Consider the following 21,012-nt stretch of genomic DNA (forward strand, 5'->3'; position numbering starts at 1 on the left):
ATATTTGACGGTGTCTGACATCATGACCTCTTGTGCAAGCATTACACACGAGGAATGACTGGCTCACTGTTGAAGTTACTTGCTGATTGCTTCGAAGGCAGGATCTTCGTCGTCAACACGAATCACGGTGAAGCAGCGCCCCGAGAAGTATGTGCAACAATACGACAGGGGTTGGCAATAGAGTCAAACCTATATGGTCACGAGCCATGGAAAGGCGCTGCAGGTGATGTCATGCTGTTAGCAAAGGTACTCGCGACGGTCGTCTGCTACCGTATCCCTTTAACATCAGATTTAACTGCATTCAAAAATGGTTCAAATGGCTCTGACCACTATGGGACTTAACTTCTGAGGTCATCAGTACCCTAGAACTTAGAACTATTTAAACGTAACTAACCTAAGGACATCACACACATCCATGCCCGAGGCCGGATTCGAACTTGCGACCGTAGCGATCTCGCGGTTCCAAACTGTAGTGCCTAGAACCACTCGGCCACCTCGGCCGGCTCACTCCATTGTCCTAATGGTACGTTCGTCGTACGTCTCATATTGATTTCTGTAGTTATTTCACGCATTGCTGCTTGTCTCTTAGCACTGACAATTCAGTGCAAACGCCACTGTTCTCGGTCGTTAAGTGAAGGTCATCGGCCACTGCATTGTTCGTGAAGGGGGTAATGCCTGATATTTGGTATTCTCGACACACTTTTGAGACTGTGGATCTAGAGATATTTCATTCCCTAGCGATTTCCGAAATGAAATGTCCCATGTGTCTAGCTCCAGCTACTACCCCGCGTCAAAGTTTGTTAATACCCGTTAGGTTGCCGCAGTCACACTGGAAACCTTGAGTAACAAATAACGGCTCTTTCAATGGACTGCCCTTTTATACTTCATGAATGCGAAACTATGTGCAGATCACCGTCACATGACCTTCATCGGCCCAATGTATAGCATTACAAAAAGAACTCTCTCCTACGTACAGCGTAGTTATTCGGCGAGTATAGGTGTATATGTAGATGTAGGTAGTATGTGCATATAATAAAGAGCTGCGGTACCGCTGTTATATTCATTCGTTTAATAATTTCATTACGTGCAGCTTCTCCTCATTATATGTTTCGTGAACACGGAACAGTAAGGGCCCTGATAGCAATTTATGCAATTTATGGAACACAGCTGGCGTATTCGTTAATTTGGATCATAAAATTAAAAACAAGCAAGTCTAGGGTTAGGCGACCGAGGCGCGGGTGGGGGAATGAGGGGAAAGGACGGAAAAAAAGACTGTCGAGGGCTCGCGTGGGGCAGCAGTTAACGTAGTGTTGGTTTTAGAGAGCGGGTTGCGTGTGGGGCGAGCTATCGTGCGCCGTGCGCCGTGCGCCGTGCGCACGCAGCGGGGCGGCGTCGGGCCGGCGGCGGTGAGCTCGGCGGTCGGCGCTCCGAGGCCACGGAACGAGGTGTGAAAAGCGCGCCGATTCATTGAGCGGTGGGTGGCTGGCGCGCGCTATGACGTGCCGCCTATTTATTGCGGGCGGGGTCGCCGGCGTCGCTACCCGTGGCGTGAGATAGCCAACAGCGCAGCCGCTGAAATAAATCGCCGCCCCAATTCCGTCTTAACTGCGCGATCATAATTTCCGCGACAGTTTCACTCGGCGCGCTTTATCTGGCGCGCCGTTCGTTTACGATTCGCGACGAGGCGACGAGTTCTCGTGCGCCACGGCCGCCGCTCGTAAACCGCGGCAGACTGAATTGCTTCATGCAGCGAGGGTAAAGGCCTGCTAAGTCACATTTTCAGCTGCTTATTCACTGACTATTCCCTTTCCTCCCTCCCCCCCCCCCCCCCCACCGCATTGTCTTAGCACAATGTAGTGGAACTTGTGTATTCACCCGAGAATCATTGCCTACTTGGGACCCTCGTAACTTCTGACAAATTCTTTATTCCGATAGCTTTTTCCTAAATACACTGACGGGGAAAAGATGTAAACACCAAGAACGAGTCCTGCGTTATTAAAAAAAAAACTAGGTAGGCGTGTTTCTACTTCTAAAAGATGATGTCTACTCAAGTTCCGCGCCAGTTGCGTAAGAGTGGTGGTAGTAGCTCTAGTATGACGATGCAAATCAGGTTTGCTGTAAATACACGCAGTAACGGCCGTGAGCGTTACTTACCTCTGAGAGTGAACGTGGTGAGTTGATGTTAGTCAAGAATGCCTTAAACGCGACAAAGACGCCATTATCAACACCTTACTGAGTTTGAACGAGGTCATTTAATAGGGCTACGAGAACCTTGGCTGAAACGTATGCACTCTACATGGTTACTTGCAGCGGCGTTCACAATAACGTACATTCGCAAAAAGACTGTACTGCGGACGGCCACGTGGCACAACCAACAAGGAAGTCCATCGTGTTCGACGTATGGCAATGGTGCATCGTACTGCATCTGCAGCAGCTATTTGAGCAGTAGTTGGCACCACATTGCCTCAACGAACTGTTAAAAATCGATTACTTCAAGGACAGCTCCGAGTCAGAAGTCCTGTAGCGAGCATTCCACCGACCCGAACCACCTCGATTTCCGACTTCAGTGCTGTCAATTGAGAGCTCATTGGAGGGAAGGAGGGAGGTCTGTTGTGTTTTCTGATAAAAGCTGGTACTGCTTCTGTGACAGTGATGGTCTTGTGTTGGCTAGGAGGTCAGTTGAGGGCCGGAACCAGTCTGCGTGCAAGACACCATGGACCTACAACTGGAGATATGGTCTGGGAAGCAATTTTGTATGACATCAGGAGCAGTCTCATGGTTATCTCACGCAGGCTAACTGCATAACTCTACGTCAGTCTGGTGATTCAGCCCGTTGTGCTGCCATTCATAAGCAGTATTCCAGAGAGTTATTTCTCACAGAATAACGCTCGCTAACGTACCGCTGTTGTAACCCAGCGTGCTCTACAGAGTGCAGACATATTGCCTTGTCCTGCTCGAATATCAGATCTGTCTTTCAGGTATGGGACATCATAGGACGGCAGTTCCAGCCTCATTCACAAACAGCATTAACACTCCCCATACTGATCAACCAAGTGCAACTGGCCTCCAAGTCCATCCGTCTAAATTACCTGTACAAAATGTACCTGTACAACACAATGCATGCACGTTTGCATGGTTGTATTCAATATTCAGGCGGCTACACCGGTTATTAATGTACCAGCATTTTATATTTGCAATGGCTTATCTCGCACTGTGATCTTGCGATGTTAATGACAAATATGTTACCTATACAAATGCATTCACGTAATTTCAGTAATCTATAACTGTTTTGTGTTGTGATTTTTCCGTCAGTGTAAAGCCTGAGGGTACTCCACTCATCTTGATGTACAGGGTGCTGGAAAACGATTTCTAAAAATAGATCGATTACTCAGAAGACAGTCACGGGCAGTGATTGATTTTGTGCTAGGCTCTGATGAAAAAATTGTTCAAATGGCTCTGAGCACTATGGGACTTAACATCGATGGTCATCAGTCTCCTAGAATTTAGAACTGCTTAAACCTAACTAACCTAAGGACATCACACAACACCCAGTCATCACGAGGCAGAGAAAATCCCTTACCCCGCCGGGAATCGAACCCGGGAACCCAGGCGCGGGAAGCGAGAAGGCTACCGCACGGCTACGAGCTGCAGATTCACGGCTCTGATGAAAAGACAAGAAAGCAACCGACCATAACAGATTGTTTTGGGAGACAAACAGGCTTTGAAGGTAAATTGAGAGCGCCGTACTTTGATTTTAAATCAGGATTTGTCGAAGATATTTATCTTTTATTCTTAATTAAAATTCAATTCTAACAAGGTTAGGTGATAAAGTTTCTTTTTATAGCAGAAGTGTGAGCTATTTTCAAAATTTCCTGGCAAATTAAAACCGTGTGGCAGACCGGGCCTAGACAGCATTGCCCGAGAACGACAATTTTCCGGATCCCAGTCCCGCTCTGGAGCGGTTTAATCTGCCAGACTGTTCCCAAACCGCGCCGAGCTTCACTGCTGAACGAAAGCTGTTCCTCCGCAATATCCTTTATTCAAGTAGTACTGTCACAGAAATATGTGCGGGAGAACCGTACCGTAACTGCATATACGTGTAACTCTAATTGCGGAGTAAGAAAACCAAGTTTAGGATATTACTTTTCATTGCCATCTTAACGTGTTAGGCCTGTAAATGTTTGGCTAACGGTTTTACTGAGCGTCAGTTGTTCCATAGAAATGGTGTCTGTTAAACAGCTGCTAAGATTAGGTTGTTTCAATGATAATATCCGTAGCTTCGCAATGTTTTTAATGAAGAGAGTGTACTATTTCATTACGGATATCGTAGAAGTATTAAGGCGAGAAGAAACTGTTAACAAAGACATTTTTCAGTGTCTGTCCATCCAAATTAAGGGAAAACGTTCATGAAACTGATCGAAAATCTCCGTTATTTTTTATTTATTTGTAGAACTCATGGACAATAAGTTCTCAGAGTTTAAATGATGAAATCGCATTAGAAGTGCCTGAAAAATAATTAAATATGTGACGCGACGTTCCTGCCGCGCCCGCTTTTTGAGGCAACACTTCACTACTAATTCGATGAACAACGATTCTGTGGATTACTTTCAAGCAAACTTGCACAGGATGCATCTAACGGGCTGAGATTTATACCCTTTTGTTTTATAGGCCGTCTGTGACTCTGTTCCGTGTCTTACAAACAATGAGAAAGCAACTGCGTTGTTTATGAAGAAGCAGTTCTAGTTTGGCATTGCACTGCTGACGGAGATTTACTCAAGTGTTCGAATCTTTCATCATTAAATAATGCCACGGTCACAAAGAGCATGTAGAAAACTGGATAAATTGAGTTCGCAGAAGTTAGTGAATCCAAGACGTGATAAACACCAACAAACCGGCATTGAGATGTGAATATCTACAGGCTCAGAGGAACAACAACCCCCACGTTCACAAGGAGAGGCGTCAAATTGTATCATGGACGTTGTCAAACCCACTTACAGGTTTCTGGTCGTTCCCGAACTTCTGAAAAAGCGTGTTCATGGCAAAACTCAGAATTCGAATGATTCTCTAAATTCACTCATATGGAAACTATGCCCTAAAACTTTATTTTTATCTGTGACTGTTGTCATAAATGTAAGTTATGATACAGCTCTTGTATTTAATGGTGGGAACATAGGGAAGATGGAGATATTAGAGGGAACGGGCTTTAAGATACGAAATTTCACCTAAGATACATTGAGAAAAATAGATGTAAATCGCAACTCTAGTGCTGAAGAGTCAGTTAAAGACCTGTTAAAGGAAAGCAGGCAGAAAACGAGAAACCAGAAGTGAAGGCGTGAAGAGAAAGATGACCCTGAGTTCACATCTGGGAGCCTTCTGAAGACGTGACATAAGGAAAAATGTTAGGTTGAACTTTAAATTGCATTTCTTAGAAACTTCGTTTTTTACGGTTATGTATCTTCTTCTCAGAATCTATGAAGGTTAGAATTATGAAGGTTTGTACAGTTGTTTCTATAAACCCAACAAACGTCTCAAGACTAAATTCTGAAATTCTAAATGTAAGCTGCACTACGTGGCAGAGTGCTGGGAATTTTGCATAAGCCTTATAATATAGTTAACAGAATTATAATTAAAAATTTACTAAAATTCTCCTATTCGATATATTCAAAAAACCTCATGAGACACATGCTTATTATGCCCAAAGAGATTAAACAGAGATAATTTTGTAGAAATCTGTTGAATAGTTTTTGAAGATAAGATGCTTTTGTTATTTTTGAAAATAAAATTTTTAAATTTCATGAAAGAAGTTATCTGCAAATAATCCAAGGAACTTAACAGTAAATGTGTTTATTTCATTTAAGGCATGGAATAATATTTCATTGCCGTATCTTCAGAAGTATGGATTCAATAATATTTGTTTTTCATGAACGTCTCTCCTTAATGCGTGTAATTTCATTTCATTGCGCTATCTAGACTAAGTACGTCATCACCACTTGAAGGGAACTGTATTTCAACATTTTCGATGCTTGTAATGGCTAGAATACTTCCGAATGAGTAAACTAAAGTTCCAATTCTACTCCTGTGAACATAGTTAACTAATGTTTCGTGAGTAACCAGTGATTGTTTACGAGAACGTCTGTCACGAAAATAAGGAGTTTACAGAGTAGCTAACTGTGCAGAATATACTGTTGTTCCGTAACAGGTCAATTTTGTTAATTCAGAAAATGTATATACGTATCTCCCGCTATGTAATAAAGTTAAAATGCGCTTATCCTCGGTCAGATACATGAAATGGTTGCCAACCGGATCAGTCCAGCATTTATTTACCTCTACTCAACACAAAATCCCTTCACTCACTTTGAAAAAAATATTTTAAATATCCAAAAACTATACTGAAATCTGATAACCCAAGCACGATTAAAACTCGGCTGTATATGGACGTGAAGAAAATCTCGATTGTGAGACCTGAAATCTGTTAGCCAATTCCACATTCCAGGAAAGATATTGAAATGCTAGCTGACTGTTCCGTCGCTTCTTAACACAACCGTTGCTTAATTATAAATGAAAAGCACAACGTGTATTTTCTATAGTGTTAATGTATTTTTCACACTGAAAAAATGTTTTAAGTGGAAAAAAAATACGTTCAAACCGAATAACCCAAGCACGACTAAAATTCGGCTGAGTATAGACATGGAGGAAATTTCGACCTTGGGGGACTGAAATCCGTCAGCCAATTCCACATTTCCAAAAATGATATTAAAATATTAACTGACTCTCCCGTCGCTTCTTAATACACCCATTTCTTATTTATAAATGGAAAGCACAATAACGTGTATGTGTTACAGTGTTAACGTATTTCTCGGCTTACAAGGTTATCATCAGAGTTTGACTGATTATCTTCGCCAAAGAGGTTACCATATTCATGAACAACACAGAAGATGTTACACATGGAGCGTGAGGTAGGGACACAGTAAACGTCATCTTCGACAGATAAGTGTTAATGCAATGTTTAAGTTAATGTAATTGTAAAGAAAAATGTAAATAAATCGAAGTGAAGAAACTAGAAAAACAAACATTAAACATCGCCTATATAACAATTTAAATGAAATTAAAAGTGACAGAATAAAATTAATACACAAACAGGGTACCGAACAACACGTAAGAGCTCTTCCATCTGTTCTTCATTAGCAATTAACGCAATAAACTAGAACTGTAGAACTTACAGAATATTGTGCTTTTCAGCTATAATGATACTGAAGTGCCTACAAAATCACTTGAAGTAGTGGTAGGAAATATGATTACGGAAAGCTGGGTTTGGAAGCTTATTTGAAAGTGCTTTGTGAAGTTTCACAATTGGGGGGAGAGACTGGCCAAATTGAAGTAACGAAGGCGAGTCAGGGGACGTACCTGCGTATCTCAGAAGGTAAGAGCAATGTCCAAGACTGACCAAATTCCAGATAAGTGTCACGTTTCAGTACAGAAATGTAACCCACCAGGGTGTTCCAACTCTTAAAAATTTCCATGTATAAAAAAGTGAATAAAAAAGAATCTGTACTTATCTGGGAAAATAGTGACAAAGCTCACCAGATTTGAAACGAGTGGCCTTCGGGTATTTTTTGTGGGGCCTTGCAACGAGTTTGATGTCTTCTTAACTTGTGGATACAATGGGCAGTGGAAAAACCTATATTTCATGCGGCTTCCGAAATCGACAGCTGAATGTCTAGAATCATTTGCCGAATCTGAGTTTCCTCTCAACAGACGTATTTTCTTTTCCACAGAAATGTAGGAAGATCAAAGTTTTAAATACCGTCGACAACGAGATCAGTAAACATGGAGCACAATTTTGGATAGAATAATAGTGTTGTAGAAACCCGGATTCTTTTCGAAGGCAGTATATCGGAATACTCGTTAATCGGAATCCAATGGAAACCTGAAAATGGATGATAGGATAGGTATGTGAATTCGGTTCTTCCTGAATGCCAGTGAGGTGCTTTAAACACTGCTCCAACTTTATCCATCTTTCTACTCGAATGACGAGGTGGCAGAAAATAAGCCGTTCGAGCTGGAACACTGTGTCAGGGACTTACAGTTCTCAAAATGTAGAGTCTAGCGTTACTATTTCACTTTATTCCACGAAACTGACATTTAGGTCGCTAGAGGAAAAACTAACATCAGTCATCTGATGCACATTTTCAAATGCGTTATCCTATTTCGATATTAAAGTAATTACATTAACAAGTCAGATTTGTTTCTCTGTTATTTATTTGAAATACTTAACTAGTTTCTGGTTGGTAACCAGTCATCTTTAGATATTCGGGATATGAATAAGTCGGTCCAGCAGATTCTACTGCTTGCTAGCCCACTGAGTGAGAACCTGAAGCAAAGACAAGTCTCAGTAGAGTTATTAACGACAGGCAAATAGACTTACGTGTACTTACGCTGTTTCTTGGTATAGTTACGACAACTACATATTGCAACATAAGTCATGAAACCGAGCTAAGTGGCGCATTGGTTAGCACACTGGACTCACATTCGTGAAGACGACGGTTCATACCCGCGTCTGGCTATCGCGATTTAGGTATTCGGTGATTTCTCTAAATCGCTTTAGACAAATGTCAGGATGGTTCCTTTGAAAAGGCACGGCTGATTTCCTTCCCAATGCCTCCTTAATCCGATGGGACAGATGACCTCTGTGTTTCATTCCCTTCCCCCGAATCAACCGACCAAACAATAATCCATGAACCACAAGGTATGAGTGAACAAAGATGAGGAACAAGATTGACTGTGGTACTTTTTAAGAAAACGTCCCGACATACGCCGTGATTTAGGGCAAAATTTCAGGATGTTCATATGTGCGTTTTAGGCCTTTACCTTTGGAACAAAGGTATAGTACCTACGTGGTTGCGTCATCCCAGATGGTACCAATCGTTGAGAAGCTTAGTTAGAGCTACAGGTGTTCTAATAGATAAGCCATCAGCGTCATTCCGAAATCTTTCCTGCAAGACATGTTATTCGAATACCTGTAAGGCACAAGGACACGCCGTATAGACTTATATTGCGAGCAAGGGCTGAAAGCAGGCAGAAGCTTATAACAGAAGTTTCACTGACAATTTCAGTTATGTTTTCTCCCGAGGTAAGGACTTACCAGCTGTGTGTCCATCCTTTAGTTTGTGATCTGATGGGCAGGAATACCTAGGGGCATAATAACTGTAGTTTAAGGGATGTTATAAAGAGGACAGTATATACACGGTGAATCACTTACATCTATATCTACATCTACATCTACATACATACTCCGCAATCCACCATACGGTGCGTGGCGGAGGGTATATCGTACCACAACTAGCATCTTCTCTCCCTGTTCCACTCCCAAACAGAACGAGGGAAAAATTACTGCCTATATGCCTCTGTACGAGCCCTACTCTCTCTTATCTTATATTTGTGGTCTTTCCGCGAAATGTAAGTTGGCGGCAGTAAAATTGTACAGCAGTCAGCCTCAAATGCTGGTTCTCTAAATTTCCTCAATAGCGATTAACGAAAAGAACGCCTCCTTTCCTCTAGAGACTCCCACCCAAGTTCCTGAAGCATTTCCGTAACACTCGCGTGATGATCAAACCTACCAGTAACAAATCTAGCAGCCCGCCTCTGAATTGCTTCAATGTCCTCCCTCAATCCGACCTGACAGGGATCCCAAACGCTCGACCAGTACTCAATTATAGGTCGTATTAGTGTTTTATAAGCGGTCTCCTTTACAGATGAACCATATTGTCCCAAAATTCTACCAATGAACTGAAGACGACTATCCGCCTTCCCCACAACTGCCATTACATGCTTATCCCACTTCATATCGTTCTGCAATGTTACGCCCAAATATTTAATCGACGTGACTGTGTCAAGCGCTACACTACTAATGGAGTATTCAAACATTACGGGATTCTTTTTCCTATTTATCTGCATTAATTTACATTTATCTATATTTAGAATTAGCTGCCATTGTTTACACCAATCACAAATCCTGTCCAAGTCATCTTGTATCCTCCTACAGTCACTCAACGGCGGTTCCTTCCCGTACACCACAGCATCATCAGCAAACAGCCGCACATTGCTGTCCACCCTATCCAAAAGGTCATTTATGTAGATAGAAAACAACAGCGGGCCTACCACATTTCCCTGGGGCACTCCAGATGATACCCTCACCTCCGATGAACACGCACCATCGAGGAAAACGTACTGGGTTCTATTACTTAAGAAGTCTTCGAGCCACACACATACTTGGGAACCAATCCCATATGCGCGTACCTTAGTTAGGAGTCTGCAGTGGGGCACCGAGTCAAACGCTTTCCGGAAGTCAAGGAATATGACATCCGTCTGATACGCTTCATCGATGGTTCGCAAGATATCATGTGAAAAAAGGGCGAGTTGCGTTTCGCAGGAGCGATGCTTTCTAAACCCGTGCTGATGCATGGACAGCAACTTCTCTGTCACAAGGAAATTCACTATATTCGGACTGAGAATATGTTCGAGAATCCTGCAACAAACCGATGTTTAGGATATTGGTCTGTAATTTTGAGGATCCGTCCTTCTACCTTTCTTATATACAGGAGTCTCCTCCGCTTTTTTCCAGTCGCTCAGGGCTTTACGTTGGGCAAGAGATTCGCGTAAAATGCAAGCTAAGTAAGGAGCCAATGCAGTAGAGTACTCTCTGTAAAGCCGAATTGGAATCCCATCAGGACCTGACGATTTATTTATTGTCAACCCATTCAGCTGCTTCAAACCCCAGGGATGTCTATCACTATGTCCTCCATACGGGAATCTGTACGAGACTCAAACGGCGGTATGTTTGTACGATCCTCCTGCGTGAAATATTTCTCAAACGCTAAATTTAAAATTTCAGCTTTCGTTTTGCTGTCTTCCGTTACCAGGCCAGACTGATCAGTGAGTGACTGGAAGGAAGTCATCGACCCGCTTACCGATTTTACGTAAAACCAGAATTCCCTGGGTTTTCAACAAGATCTTTTGCTAAGGTATGACGGTGATAGTGGTTGAATGCTTCGCGCATTGCTCTTTTTACAGCAGCACGAATGTCTACTAAATTTTGCCTCTCCTCATTCTCCCGATCTTTCTTGAATCGCGAGTGCGACTGCCTTTGCTTCCTGAGCATTCTCCGAATTGCGCTCTTAAACCACGGTGGGTCTTTTCCGTCCGTAACCCACCATTTCGGTACATACTTGTCCAATGCGTGATTTACAATGTGTTTAAAATTTGCCCCTAATTCGCCCACGTCCATCGTACCGGAACTAAATGAATTCGATTCATTTACTAAATGGGATGCTAACAACCGCTTATCTGCTCTTTCTAGTAAGAATACTCTCCTAGCCTTCTCGACCGACATTTTAACTTTCGTAACCATAGTCGTAATGACAACATCCTGATCACTAATCCCTGTCTCGACACTGACACCGTCGATGAGGCCTGGCCTGTTCGCGGCTACCAGATCTAAAATATTTCCATTACGCGTTGGCTGTCGATTTAGCTGCTCAAGACAGTTTTCGGATAATGTGTTCAAAAGTAATTCACACGACGGCTTGTCTGTACCACCTGTAATGAATCCATAGACATCCCAGTCTATACTAGGTAGGGTGAAGTCGCCTCCGACTAATGTAGCATGATCCGGGTACTTCTGCGATACAGAATGTAGACTCCCTCTGAATGATTCTAGAACTGTCACGGTGGAACCTGGTGGCTAGTAATAACACCCCACAATTAACTTTATTTCCCCTAGCCCTCTTAAACGTGTCCAGATAACTTCATAATCACACTCTACTTCGACCTCAGTAGACGCAATATTTTTGTCAACTGCAATGAAGACACCAGCTCATACGGTGTCTAATCTGTCTTTCCGATACACGTTCCCACCCTCACTAAATATATCAGAACTTCCTGTCTCAAGGTCCAGCCAGGTCTCAGTCCCGAGAATAATTTGCGCGCCACACGCTTCCTGGAGGGAAGTAAATTCAGGAACTTTATTCCGAACACTGAAAATTTACTGCTAATATCTTGATAGCTGAAGTGCCATTACACTGAGCGCGTCCTGATTTCCTGGCCTGCACGTCGACTGATGAGTGTTCATCAGGACACCTCGCACTACTGCCTAGCCTAAGAAACCCCCATGTGCACGCCACAAGTACTCTGCTACCCGAGTAGCCGCTTCCTTTGTGTAGTGCGCCCCTGACCTTTCTAGGGGCGTCCTACAATTCCCCACCCAATAGCGCGACTCTAGAAATCTGCAGCCAAGACCGTCACAGAGTCGACGAAGCCTCTGGTTGAGACCCTCCACTCGGCTCCAAACCAAAGGACCCCGATCCACTCTGGGAACGATGCTGCAAATAGAGAGCTCTGCTTGCACCCCGCGTGCGGGGCCAGTGGTCTTCACCAAATCCGCCAGTCGCCTGTACGAACTGAGGATCGCCTCAGAACCCAAGCTACAGGCATCATTGGTGCCGACGTGAGCAACTACTTGCAGACGACTGAACCCCTTACGCTCGATAGCCGCAGGCAAGGCCGCCTCCACATCTTCGATGAGGCCCCCCGGCAGACAAACCGAGTGCACGTTGGATTTCTTTCCAGCCCTGTACGCTATTTCCCTAAGGGGCTCCATCACCCGCCTAACGTTGGCGCTCCCAGTAACCAGCAAGCCTTTGCCCTCGTGTGCTTGCTCGGGCCCTGCTGAAGGAGCAGCCACCTGCCCACTGACAGGATGAACGGGCGACGCCAGCCGGCCAGCCTCCACATTGGCCCTCCGCCTCGAGCGATGCGAACGCGCTGGAGTCCGCCACTCACTCTGAGGTGAGGGCGGTCCCAACGCGCCGGGTACACTAGAAGGTGCCTCGGCGGCTGAGTTAGCGGACGCAGCAAGCGACACCTGGGGTGTCTCAAGCGACGCGCCAGAGCCTCCGCCGTCGCTGCACCTCGAGGCAGCAGCCTGAAGGCGGCTGACCGTGGCCAACAGCACGCTCAGCTGCTCACGAACCGCTGCCAGATCCTCCTGCGCCCGCACATAGAACGCACACACCCTATCCTTCCTACTGCTAATATCTAACGACTCTGCGGATTTATACTCTACGGCTGTCAATAAGCACTATTACTCCTCTCAAATACGAGAATACGAAAGGATTTTATGTAATTAAATATGAGCGCACAAACACTCCGAAAGAAATTAAGAATCAAACTACAAAACAAATATGAAAGCTAAATATGTGACTCGCAACTGCACTGCTGCTGCACTGATACTTCACCAGCGGCTGCACCGAAAAATATTGCCGAAATGGAAAGTGCTAGTGATGTGTGGTTTTCACAGAATGTGTTGGTAGCCAGGGGCTCGTATTTTTAGTCAATAAGCTGATTGTAACAATGCTTCAAAACAATTTTTTTGTACAAACTTCTAATTTTTAAATGGAATAATGCCTTTTGACATTAACTAACTGAAAGTAGGGTAAATTAGAATTCCAATGGTGATTGTTGCAGGACAGTAGTGAGAGTCGTTTACGAGATATCGCCAGCCGCGGTGGTCTAGCGGTTCAGGCGCTCAGTCCGGAACCGCGCGACTGCTACGGTCGCAGGTTCGAATCCTGCCTCGAGCATGGATGTGTGTGATGTCCTTAGGTTAGTTAGGTTTAAGTAGTTCTAAGTTCTAGGGGACTGATGACCACAGATGTTAAGTCCCATAGTGCTCAGAGCCATTTTTTGTACGAGGTATCGTATTTTGAAAAGTTTCCACACCAACACTTGGCTGGGCCATTCAACCTACGTAGCTGCCAGGTACAATGATTTTATGTTTACATACAGTGTTCTTGTGTGTTTCCTGAGTGTATAGAGTCTTGCTAACCATTTCATGTCTGACAGTCCAACCAGTAGGTCGTGAGTGGACGATGGGATTCACCAATGCGGAAAAAGCTGACATGCTCATGGTATATAGAGAGTGTTGGGAGAATGCAATTCGTTCTTGTACGGTGTATACGGCAAGATATGCCAACAGACGTCATCAACCTCGGCAACTATTTATTAACCTATTCAACCAGTTATTTGAAAGCGGTAGTGTAACACCTAGTCAACGTAACAAAAGGAAACAAGTAACGTCAGAAGACGGGGAAAACAATGTTACTGGTGCTGTTGCAGTTGATCCACAAGTGAACTCTCACGCGACCGCACGAGGAAGTGTCATGAGTCAGGCAAGAGCTCTACGAGGAGAAGGAGATTAGTGTTTAACGTCCCGTCTACAACGAGGTCATTAGAGACGGAGCGCAAGCTCGGGTGAGGGAAGGATGGGGAAGGAAATCGGCCGTGCCCTTTCAAAGGAACCATCCCGGCATTTGCCTGAAGCGATTTAGGGAAATCACGGAAAACCTAAATCAGGATGGCCGGAGACGGGATTGAACCGTCGTCCTCCCGAATGCGAGTCCAGTGTGCTAACCACTGCGCCACCTCGCTCGGTAAGAGCTCTACGCACTGTCCATCGACGTAGGTTCCATCCCTCTCACATCTCTCTCCCTCAAGAGCTGCATGGAAACAATTATGAGAATCATGTCAACTTCTGTACACGGGCATTAACACAGGATACTCAAGATGTATCTTGTTTAGTGATAAAGCCACAATTACCATTCATGGCCAGGTAAACTTACTATTGCTCTGTTGGCAACACCCGTTGACTTCGTCAGGTGGAATGTCGGCGTCCATGGTGTGGAAACATCATAGATGGGACACTGAATCACACAAACATCACAGCCTCGTAACAGACCATCTTCTCCGGATGCTAGAAGAAGTTCTTATGAAAACTAGGAGGAACCTGTGGCACCAACATGATTCCTGTCCAGTCGGTAATGCTCGAATTACTATAGCATTACTTCACGAATTGTCTCCGAATGGTTGGACTGGACGCAGAGGACCTGTACCTTGGCTGGATAGTTCCTCGGGTTTGACGCCTGTGGATCTTTTCCTGTGGGCAAAGCAGAAACGCGCTGTCTACACGGACATATCAGCTAAACCCGATGATACGCAACGACGTGTAACTGAAGCACGCCCGGACATCTCCGCTGAAATGCTAGCACGTGTGTAGTAGTCACTCTATACCAGACTGGAAGCGTGTACTGCCGTTGCCAGTGGTCAAATTGAACATAACCTTTGATGGTCATTGCCCCGTTACTGGTCAGAATGCACACAACTAGTGCATGAACTTGTGTTGTTCTTTAGTGTGTGCTGCTACAAGTACACTCCTGGAAATGGAAAAAAGAACACATTGACACCGGTGTGTCAGACCCACCATACTTGCGCCGGACACTGCGAGAGGGCTGTACAAGCAATGATTACACGCACGGCACAGCGGACACACCAGGAACCGCGGTGTTGGCCGTCGAATGGCGCTAGCTGCGCAGCATTTGTGCACCGCCGCCGTCAGTGTCAGCCAGTTTGCCGTGGCATACGTAGCTCCATCGCAGTCTTTAACACTGGTAGCATGCCGCGACAGCGTGGACGTGAACCGTATGTGCAGTTGACGGACTTTGAGCGAGGGGGTATAGTGGGCATGCGGGAGGCCGGGTGGACGTACCGCCGAATTGCTCAACACGTGGGGCGTGAGGTCTCCACAGTACATCGATGTGGTCGCCAGTGGTCGGCGGAAGGTGCACGTGCCCGTCGACCTGCGACCGGACCGCAGCGACGCACGGATGCACGCCAAGACCGTAGGATCGTACGCAGTGCCGTAGGGGACCGCACCGCCACTTCCCAGCAAATTAGGGACACTGTTGCTCCTGGGGTATCGGCGAGGACCATTCGCGACCGTCTCCATGAAGCTGGGCTACGGTCCCGCACACCGTTAGGCCGTCTTCCGCTCACGCCCCAACATCGTGCAGCCCGCCTCCAGTGGTGTCGCGACAGGCGTGAATGGAGGGACGAATGGAGACGTGTCGCCTTCAGCGATGAGAGTCGCTTCTGCCTTGGTGCCAATGATGGTCGTATGCGTGTTTGGCGCCGTGCAGGTGAGCGCCACAATCAGGACTGCATACGACCGAGGCACTCAGGGCCAACACCCGGCATCATGGTGTGGGGAGCGATCTCCTACACTGGCCGTACACCACTGGTGATCGTCGAGGGGACACTGAATAGTGCACGGTACATCCAAACCGTCATCGAACCCATCGTTCTACCATTCCTAGACCGGCAAGGGAACTTGCTGTTCCAACAGGACAATGCACGTCCGCATGTATCCCGTGCCACCCAACGTGCTCTAGAAGGTGTAAGTCAACTACCCTGGCCAGCAAGATCTCCGGATCTGTCCCCCATTGAGCATGTTTGGGACTGGATGAAGCGTCGTCTCACGCGGTCTGCACGTCCAGCACGAACGCTGGTCCAACTGATGCGCCAGGTGGAAATGGCATGGCAAGCCGTACCACAGGACTACATCCAGCATCTCTACGATCGTCTCCATGGGATAATAGCAGCCTGCATTGCTGCGAAAGGTGGATATACACTGTACTAGTGCCGACATTGTGCATGCTCTGTTGCCTGTGTCTATGTGCCTGTGGGTCTGTCAGTGTGATCATGTGATGTATCTGACCACAGGAATGTGTCAATAAAGTTTCCCCTTCCTGGGACAATGAATTCACGGTGTTCTTATTTCAATTTCCAGGAGTGTATTATAGAAGTGTTTCTGTGGGAACTTTCCAAAATACGATATCTAGCAAACGACTCACACTAGAATCCTACAGTAATGAGGACTGTCTTCCTAATTTACCCTACTTTTAGTCTGTTAAAGTCAATAGTAATTTTTCCATTTGAAAAAGTGTATGTTTCCACAAAAATACACTTTCTAACTAATATTACAATTTGTTGGCTAGGTAACATTACGATCACCTGACTACCAATCCATTCTGTGAAATCCGCTCATCAATCGAACTTTCCATTTCCGCAATATCTGATATGCAGCAAGTTTTAGGTGATTCACCCTGTATACGTTTTTACATAATTTATAATGAAGTGAATGCCAAAATACTTCAGTTATACTTTTAAATTATTCTTCATATTATATGCAGTCTATAGATATATATAGTTTAACTGCAACCCATGTATAATAAGTGGACACTAGTCCTTTCACCTTCTCACCGAGCGAGGTAGCGCAGTAGTTAGCACACTGGACTCGCATTCGGGAGGATGACGGTTCAATCCCGTCTCCGGCCATCCTGATTTACGTTTTCCGTGATTTCCCTAAATCGCTTCAGGCAAATGCCGGGATTTTTCCCTTGAAAGGGCACGGCCGATTTCCTTCCCCATCCTTCCCTCACCCGAGCTTGCGCTCAGTCTCTAATGACCTCGTTGTCGACGTGACGTTAAACACTAATCTCCTCCTCCTCCTCCTCCACCTTCTCACTGCTACACAGTTTGTCTAGAATAAATAATATACACGAACTTCCTTCCGTTTCCTCTTTTTGATACATTGTGACCTGTAGTTATTGCCAACTGAGTTATATTGCCGATTTTAATGACTGTGGTTACAAAATGTGAAGTTATACTTTAACTAATACTCTTCTACAATTTTACTGAGCGCAGTGGTGCGGTGGTAAAACATCGGACTCTTACAAGGGAGAACGGTGGTTCAAATTCCCGTCCAGCCAACAACAATAACAGTCGTAATTATTACGTTTTACGTAGATTCCCCGAGACGCTTAACGGAAATGCCAGGACGGTCCAGTTTCCTTCTCCATCCTTCAACAATTCGAACGTAATCTCTGTCCTAATTATCTTGATGTCGGCGAAATGTTAAATACAAACCTTCATTTCTTCCACCCTTCATAATTTACATATTATTCAGTACAACTGTCATAATACTGATATAAGCCCACTGACGTGTTGTCAAATATACTTCAGTTACACCACTGGCTTATTTTTTCGAAATAACTTGTAAGTCTTTCTGCGTAAGTGTCGCGAAAAAGCACTTAGACAGAGATATAGTTGCCGCCTTCAGTCCATCAGTCTCTTCACTATTATGTTTGGCGGGATACTCCAATGCTTAGGATGCATTCGTTATTTCTTAGTAATAGTGTGTGTTTTTTATTGCACTGACTTTCGGAATCCAAGTTGGCTACACCTAGAGTGTGGTCGGAAATAGTCCGAAAAGCTTGTAAGGGTGATACAGAGTATGTTTTGCTGAGAAATAATTATTAACAAAAAATTCGATACGTTGCGCCGTTCCTGAGTTAATTCGCATTAAAACTGTCCATTCAGGATACAGCGCACGCTAATTCAAGCAGCCCTCGAGGGGCGGTGTCGCCAAACGTGTATTTCATTTGATTTCCTAAAACCGAACAAGAGAGCGATACAAAAATTGGAGATGGGATGGTAGTAAGGATCGGATCAGAGTCAAAGACCGATCATTCGCGTGCGCTATCATCACCTAGTGATGCGAACAGCCGAATGAAAACAATCGATTCAGTCGGTTGTTGAAAAACAATCTACTCATTCGATTGTAGTTTTACATGTCGGTTGGATTATAATTCATTCATTTCTTTCGAGTGAACCCAGTCTGTAGTTTTTCTTTCGGTTAGACCATATATACTCGTTATTTCAACTGAAATGACTTTTTACTGATCTATTTGACTGAGCTATCCATTCACTCTCCTGAATGAAACCAGCATGTAGTACGTGGGTAAGCTGAATTCTAGCAGTGGTACACAATCGGAAAACAGACATCCCGCAGGGTAGCCCTAACCCCCGTGGAAACGAGAAGAGGTCTCACGGGGTACGCCAAAGTTAAAATGAACAATATACGCGTGGTTGCTGTTCAATGACTTGATGTAACCCTCCACGTTACTGTGCTCTGTGCAGGCCTCTTCATCTCCAAATAACAACTGAAACCACACTTTACGTATTCCTTCATTTAATTATTGTTTGAATATAGTGATTCTTTCTGTCATTCAAAATCGATTAATATACAGCGTGGACATTAATAAAACCAACAAACTGGAGATACGGATTCCTGAATGGAAAGGAGGAAAAAAGATCCCATGAACATGTGTCCAGAAATGGAGGGTGTTCGTGCCTGCAACGACAACAAATCGTCCCTCAACACAGTACAAAGCTGCGCCATACGACTGCATTTGACAGGGATCGTAGCGGTTGTCGCGCAGGACACACATAATCGTATCCTAAGATGATACAGTGTCTGTGTTATTCTGAATACTATGCAAAGTTCTCTTAGGCGTGCATGCATGTCCAAAGCAAGTTTTGCATCGTGTTCAGAGTAACACAGGCACATAATATCGTATTTATTCGCCGACACCGGGCAAGCGACTTTCAAGTATAATGTCTCACACGTACGGGAATATACATAATGGACGTACGAGTGCAGGTTGTAGGCGCATGGTTGACGACATACGGAAGTTTGGGTCTGGCCTAGAGACGCGCACGGATAGCCAAATAGAAAGGCGACCGCTCACGATAAGCGGGAAATCCAGGTTGGAGTCCCGTTCCGGCACAAATTTTCATTGTCGTCATTACTTTCTACAGCTGATGGTTGTCCACAATCATAATTGCGAATACGAGTGCATTCAATGTTCGTCTCAGTATCCTTCGCAACCTGTTCCTCCAAATCTGGTGTACGCACAGTCCACCCCTTCCCTCCACGTTCGTCTGCTTGAAAGGACTTATGATCCCACAAACGTCAAAGCAGGATTGAAATGTTCTGTGATATGGTTGGCGTACGTGAGGGTACTTGTATTGGTTGAGCCTTCGACCGTTTCCATCTGCTTGGCCGTACACAAACACCCTCTCGGCTTGTTCCCGTCATGAAAACCGGACCATTCTGCGCTTTGCAGTACACTGCGTCAATCACATAGCTCTCTACACACAAGGAACACACGGGACGCGGTCAGAGGAATTGTCTTTTTCCAGCGCCATCTACCTTAGCAACGATGCATTTCCGGACATATGTTCATAGGACCTTCTTGCCCCCATTTCCAGACAGAAATCCGTCCCTGCAGTTTATCGATTTTATTAATGTACACCCTGTATTACTGTTGATTAAGTGGTTCCACATGCAGTTAACACATAACTAACGAAGCTGATATGTCGTCGGGACTACAAAGTTGAGCAAAAAAGATCCCTTGGGGGTACATGAAAAAGAAAGATACGTTGCCAAATTTAGCGGCTCTTTGTACTTCGTTTTGTTAAAAAGGCGTGATGATGTCCGTTAATAAAAAACCTTTTGACTCGAGACGTTAAACCTTTATTCAGCCTTGGAACTGCGTTGAAGGTAAACATATTGCGCAGAGAATTACATACAAATGCACACTAAATCTTTTTACGTTTTACAGCGTTTTAAAAGCAGCAGGTATAGTATTTCACGAGCATGAAAACGTGGTCTTCAAATTCATATGTTGATAGTTCAGTATCCCAGCTAATCCTAGCCCTAGCCACCACTGGATGTCATCCACATTCGCACCCCATTGGAGCGCTGGGAGCAATGATGTGTTAGGTGCCGCGCAGGGTATCCGCACGGTCTAAGGCGCCATGTCACGGTCCGTGCGGCTCTCTCCGTTAGAGGTTCGAGTCCTCCCTCGGGCATGGGTGTGTGTGTTGTCCATAGCGTAAGTTAGTTTAAGTTAGATTAAGTAGTGTGTTGGCTTAGGGACCGATGACCTAAGTAGTTTGGTACCGTAAGACCTTACCACAAATTTCCAAAATATGTGTCAGGTCGCTTCGCTGCCGCCCACGGCAGCAGGAGCAGCGAAGAGGTCTGGCTGCAGGAATCTATCACAACAGCGGCGCTCCTTGCGTCTAATGCTCGTTACCTCCGGCATCCCCACAAGAGCCCTATGCGCAGCTGAAGTTGAAAGAGAAAGATTACCAAGACACTGAAAGCAAAACAAAGAACTCAAAAGCCAAAAAATCAGTCAAACGCTGAGACTGAATGAAAACACTTATAAAACATACGTAACAGTGGGAGGCTTGCGTCAGTCGGTTGTCTCC

Source organism: Schistocerca serialis, chromosome 3, assembly GCF_023864345.2.
Source record: "Schistocerca serialis cubense isolate TAMUIC-IGC-003099 chromosome 3, iqSchSeri2.2, whole genome shotgun sequence".
Classification (NCBI taxonomy): Eukaryota; Metazoa; Arthropoda; class Insecta; order Orthoptera; family Acrididae; genus Schistocerca; species Schistocerca serialis.